Raw genomic sequence first — 6,933 nt, forward strand, 5'->3', positions numbered from 1 at the left:
GGTTGTACGGAGTGAAGCATCGGTGTTGAACACTGATGTCATGCTGCCGATGATTATGGTCAGAACTTCACATTGGCAAAGGCCTGATCACTCGTCGTTAGCGACGATGGTGTTAACCTGGTACAATCTCCCCAAATGACCTAACAAGATGCATCGTGAAATTTAAATCCTACATCACTGCAAGCTGTCAGCTTCGGGTTCGTGAACTGCCAGACGCAGTCTGCGAAGAATAATTAGGGAGAATGGTTGTCGTTTTTGACAATGCACTCGAACACTAAACAAACTTAGCGGTTGTTTACACAGCATAGAACGCGAGGGTCGCACAGATAGCTTGTGTTGGGCTAACGAGCGTCTTGATATAAAGTAGCAAGCTTCAGGCATTTCTAGCAGTAAGATGCATCCAGCCATCCTGAATGTTTATTAGTTGATAGTTAACAGTTAGGAATAGTAAAATAATGACTTTCAGGTGAAAATAGAACGAGATGAGAGAACCTAGAAAACATCGAGAGAGATAACATATACACTGAATATGTTTCCAGTGTGCTAAACCAATGAACCACGGAGACTGTACATGCAGATGAGATATTTTTTATTACGATGAAAGCTGTTCGATACGTTGCGCCCCAGCACCATGCCCAACGGATGATACATCAAACCTTGACTACTCATGAGTAGCGAAGCAATAGTATTTTCAGTGCTAAGCTGGTATATGGAGTCAATAGCGCAATTCTTTTGCCTCTAGCGAACTGGAAAATTTGTCGAAATATAGGTAGCTCGGGTGTGTTTACTGCAACAGAAGGCATATACCAAATAGCCAGTCACATTACGGGATATTAGATACCCTACAAAAAACTACATAAACGCAGCTAGGCACGGAGGAAGCACCCATTCAACTGCGCACTGACGATGTATCCTCAACTAGGGACGAAACGTTTGCAAGCCTACTGCCAAGCTCGGCGAACAGATCAACTGCAATCTGATCAAACATCATAACTGTGGAAGCTGGACAGAATGCCCTTAGTTGCTCAAAGTCAAGTTATTTTACATTTCCTCGTCCATTAAAAATCGCGTGTTCAAAGTGATTTTCAGCTGCAACGAAACGCGCCAATGCAGAAATGATGAGGTTCCCTGATTGAGGCATATGGGTTGAATGCAACAGGATTCAGTATCTCATTTCAGGTAGAAGAATACTTATTCTCCACTTCAACAGCAGAAGGTTTCTGACATCGTTTGTGCTCACAGCATAACTGAATTCACGTGGTTATTGATTTGCTAGCAGTCAGCCCACTAGCCACAAACGCAGATGACTGTTCCCGAATTTCTATGATGTAGAACGAAACAAACTGATAGACAGCTGGCGACCACCCATAGCGATTCATACAAAATGAGTGGGGCTCTTAGTCAAGCATGGAGAATGCTTGATACGAAGTAGTCAGAAGCGTGAACGGAGAGGTGCACTCAGGGCACCGTTTCATCAAAGAAACACGCAGATCTTTCGAATCGCGTGGAGGATATTGACCGTAGACACTATATGAATGATGGCATTTTAGAAGTGGAGCATGTTCGTGCCTGATCTTCTCATACATTATGGCCTAGTCCTTATTTCGGTCACATGGTGTGCGAGTGACCATTGAATGTGAACAGTGAGGCGAACCGTAACAATACGGCGTACAGTACCGAATGACCGAAAAATTCAGGAACGTGGGAAAAAATAAACTGCGCGAGAATGCACCATTGGTGAAGTGATATGACGTCAGATGCATGTGAGTTCTTATTGGAAGAGGGATAGTTAACGTATAATTGAGCGCCCTTGACCTGATGGAGGCTCACGTAGGGAATTCAGTGAAGAACTTCTGAAGATGTGAAAACAATCCTTAAGTTGGACTAGCCTCTATATGAACAACGTGCGTGAGAAAACACGCAGCGCGTATAGAATGTGGTCAGTATTCCTGTTCATTCAGTGCCAACGTCGCACTAGCTCTTCAATCCGAAAACTCGTAAACCGCGAGAATTCCACTCTGAAGTTAGTTTGGTTGAGCGGTTTTCACAGTCACAGAAGTTTCAAACTGAAAGGAAAAAACGAATTACTGTTGAGGCGAGATGTGCCCTCATTAATGACGATAGGCGTGTTGAGTAGTTATCCAGAGTATGTATAGTTTCACTGGTGGTAGGCTTCATTTCCCTCTCCCGTACTCAAATGCACACATTATGTGGGCGTAGGCGCGGCGTTTTGTACTAGATATGGTGAGCATTGTTTGAGATGACTTATTGTTTATGACTTGTCAGTTGACGGGTTGGCGTGACGGAGTTTTGTGATACGGCTGACAAGGCTAACTGGTCATGTTGCTTGGTTGCTGTCCGGCTTGTGGTCAAGCGTTTGCATACGTGCAGACCTGTCGTTCTGGTAGACCGCAAGGAATGTAAAATCTGGCTCTACATCAGTGTGGTCCACCGGACCAAAGAATAACATTCTTATGGCAAAATCATCAGGTGAAGCTGTCACACATCGTAGCTGTTCACCAGATATTTGTCTCGGAAGACTTAGTCCATGTAAGGTCATCCGTTTTAAGCTGACCGGAATCATAAAAAAACAGTCTCTGGTACGCACGGTATCCTGGCCTATTCCGAAGCAGCACGTGTCCTAGTGGAAGAACAAAATACTGTACAATATAACCTTTGAAGGCACGTTGACCTTGTTTTCGTGAACATGGAGGCTGACAGAATTAGAAGCAGAGTGAAAACGGCTACATTGTGACTGCATGTACGCATGCAGTTGAAATCTGTGGCCTAACTCATACAACCTGACCTGGAAACTTTCATGTATTTTGTCCGAAAGCGTATTGAAATGAAGGGAGCTTTTCCAGATAAGCCTCGCCACTAATCCCAAAATTGCACCTGCGAAAAGTTAAGCCTCGCCACTTTTTGCCAGCTCCAATTTAATGGAGGCACACAACCTTGACCTATTTTTGGTGAAAATAATCCCTTATCTGCATCTAGGCTCATTTTGTGCAAAAATTTTCTCCTTTTGGACATAAAACCTTAAATGAACTTTCTGACGCTTTCAACTCTCGCTCATGACAAGGAGACGGCAATACGTTTCTTGTAAAGCCACGGAATGATCCATCAACAACGTCTATGCAATAATTGCCACCAAATGACACTTTCAACTGTTTCTGAAAGGTGGAGGTGTAATGTCGGAAAGTGTCGGCAAGAAATCGGTCTTCGAATGGGAACTTGGCTGGAGCGGTCTAGGATAGAGTTTAGGACAGTAATTCCATTCATTTATTGCTGGTCCAAAAATTTGGCAAAAATTAGATTCTGCTCAGAGGAATTCTCTATTGACCACTCGACCGCTGTTGATTGACTGAAATTTCTTCGCGAAGTTTGCGCCTGGCGGCTTTTGCAGACTACAACAGTTATCGGCGGCCCAGGTCTACACGTCGAGATCCATGAAACGCTAATATCTCGCCGTAAAAAATACGCAGGACGAGTCCTTCCCCAGCAGTGGATTTTAGGAGGGATCTGCTGGAAAACTAAATAGGTGTTCATGTATGCAGCGCCAGATCGAACTGCGGCCACTTTGATGGACACAATTCAGGCCTGCATCGCCCCCGGCTCAATCATCATCTCCGATATGTGGGCATAATACCAAGGAATTGAAACGGTGATTGGCATGCATTATACTCATGTCCCAATTTCACCCTCTTCAATAAAAACTAAAAGTATAAATTTCAAATCCTATTTCTTAATTTTTTTGGGTGGCAGGGGTTAATTTTTTGGCGGGGCTTATCTGGAAAAGATACAAATGAAGTCATGAATAATCATCATAATCGATGAGAACACGTGGAATAATGACAACTTTGACGTGGATATCTATCGGAGTTCCTTAATTGACGTTTGACCAAGGGTCAGAGGGCTTGCCTACTACGCTGACAACCAAACTCTCCCCTTGAAGCTGCTCCCAAACGTATGAACATGAGAGAGTAGCCCCTCTGTCTAATGAAAAAAATTGGAGATCAGTGAGTGTATCTAGAGAGGGGTGATTCACGCGATAAAGAGTTAGCGAATAAGGTACGGGAGATGAATATTTCTGGACTAGTAAATACCGACCCTTCATTGAAAACCGATTCTGTTCAATGAGGTCATTCAAGATCAATGGGCTGAGTAACACGCAGATGTAGAGCAATACACAGAGACTTCTGAGGTGTGGAACACAAATGACACTGGAAGTTTGGAGCTCGTCATAATGGCCCATCATGAAGTAAGAGAAAGCAATACATCCCTAGGTTTGGGGGATTTGACGAAACTGAGAAATCACACGGGTGTCAGTTCATTTGATCCAGCACATCCCGTGTAATTCCTGATTACGGCAAGCACGTATGTGCAGGTTGAAGAAGACTAGCAACAAAACAGACTGAAGAAGGCAAGTGTGAGCACGAAATGACTGACCATGAAAACAAGTGAAGTGAACATAGTTGCTAAGATAATATTGATTCAAATTTATCAAAAATGGCTCAATAGCCTCTGGAGTAATCATATGGAGTAGAAGCCTTCTGTCAACACTGAACAAGCCACAATCAAGGAACGGCCCTAGTTTTTTCATCAAGCGCTAAGGTGTCAGAATGCATCCGGTTGCTAGTGGTGTCAAAGGTGAAAAGCGAAAGTTGTTTAAGTAAATGGTGTGCGTTAGCGCTAAGTAAGGCGGGCGCCATTCAAGTCATAATCATCATGGACATGCAGCCATTAGTTTGAACGGTGCTGTTCCTTTTTGGCAGTAGCGTTGCTTCTGAAAATCACTGTACGTGTATCGAAAAACACTGTTGTTTCAGTGTCCGAAAGCCACCCCCCCCCCCTAATATAAGTAAGGCGGGCGCCATTCAAATCATAATCATTATGGACATGCAGCCATTAGTGTGAATGGTGCTGTTCCTTTTCGGCAGTAGCGTTGCTTCTGAAAATCACTGTACGTGTATCGAAAAACACTGTTGTTTCAGTGTCCGAAAGCCACCCCCCCCCCTAATAACCGAACAGGACGTCAATGGGACGGATGTATCGCGTGCGGTCTGCGGACCAAACGAAGGTATGCCCTGATTGGTCAGAATACCGGTCAATCTGTATCGAGCATATTTAGCTCGACGCTTCTCGCCCCCTAACGGAGACTCTAGCACGACCCTGTGGAACATCATGTGATTACCCTATAAACACAGTTGTGATGGTCTTCCTTCGTCTCCATAAAGGTTTTTCTGAAGTTACCGTGTCTTTTGATATGTAATGGTGGGTATAGCAAGAAGCCAAGGGCCGGCAGAGTTGCATGACCGTTTGGCAAGTCACAACACTAAGCGTATGTGATAGTACCACAACATTTATTACGACTTCTGAGGGTTGCCTATTTAGAAAGCGATGATACTTGCTGAATTAAAGGGAAAAATGAAAAACTTTTTTAGGCACGGTACGGTGACTCTTATTATTCGGGTTCTGAGGCACAAATCATGACAGCGCTTGTGTCTTTTCTCAGAACAGTTTATTCTGGAGGTTCCATCACGTCATCGTGGTTGTCCTCAGTAGACACCGAATTCAAAAATAAGGAATTATTCTATGGGTTTGTAATGCACTACTCATAAGGTTGCTGAAAATATCACAAACGAGAGATTCAGCTGGGTTCCAGGTGAGTCTCCCGAAAAACCAAATTAGTTTGCGAATGAGTGTATGTTCGCTTATTCTATGGGTTCATACCCACCGTCTATGTGATTGTCAGAGTAGGCTCGATGGGTCCAGTGTGTGGTGACTTTGTGTCCAACGGTACACAGTGGATGACTCAAAATCACTGGCAATGTCCTCTTTGCGTTTTTTTAATATTCCAAGTCAGAAGTATACTGAACATCACCAACGTCTACGTATGTCATCTAAAATCTCCCCGTGACGTAAGAACATTGGCTGATACGAAGTCCAGTCAGCCCACTCGGAAGTGACCTCATGCAGTCCATCAAACAGTTGCCAACTACCAGCAGCAGTTCCCTATTTACCGCGTTTTAGTCTGGTGTTTTATTCTGGTATAGTTTGCTTGACTGATAGACACAAAGCGAATCTGTACTACCCACCGAGATCATCCAAGTGGCAGCTAGTTTCCTCATCCTTCAATCTGGGCCAAAAAAAACTAGTGGCTACAGCTTAGCGGCCTCAAGGACACTAATTAAAAATCCGCAAAGGTCCTTGATAATACCTCACTTTGTCTGTGGTAGCAATGAGATAGCAGTCCAGCCCTCTGATGCAGAATATCCAAGTTGAATCTAAATAGGTGACGCATCCACTACTGTATGCATCAACCCCGCACTTCGAAGGATCCCAATTTTGCAAGGGATGTTGAAAATAGCGGGGGATTTTGGATCACTTCTCTTGTCAGACCCCGAAATGACTTTTCGTTGGCAAGTCTGTTGTTGAACCTAAGAATATCCCACCTAACTCGGTGAATGACATACAAAAAGATGACACCCCCCCCCCCCCCCAGTACTCGCGTGGCCTAATGCACAACAAAGTCAAGCACGACGACGGTTTCAGTGCATCATGTAGAAGTTAAAACCGACTATACCACCGCGATAAAAGACCTAAAAGCTGTATCAAACTCTCTGTCCGCGCCGTATGAAAGTAACATTTCTTCTGGGGTCTATGACAGTCTCTCTTCTTGACAGCCGGTGTCAACACCGAATAAAGATGGTGTGAAAAATAAGCATTGAAACTGGTTCGGAAAACTGAGTAGATTTGCAAAACTCGTTCATTTATCCAAAACTAGCAGTCAAGATGCCAATTATTCAAATGAAGTCTTCTCCAAAGCACTTCATAACTGATTGCAACATGGTCAGCGTAAGCAAAGTTGCACTTTTCCGGAATTAGCCCAACTACCCCAAGTCAGGTGTGTTGCTGTGCCAGTGCACAGGA

The sequence above is a fragment of the Opisthorchis viverrini genome (genome assembly GCF_000715545.1).
Source record: "Opisthorchis viverrini unplaced genomic scaffold opera_v5_187, whole genome shotgun sequence".
In the NCBI taxonomy this organism is placed as follows: domain Eukaryota; kingdom Metazoa; phylum Platyhelminthes; class Trematoda; order Opisthorchiida; family Opisthorchiidae; genus Opisthorchis; species Opisthorchis viverrini.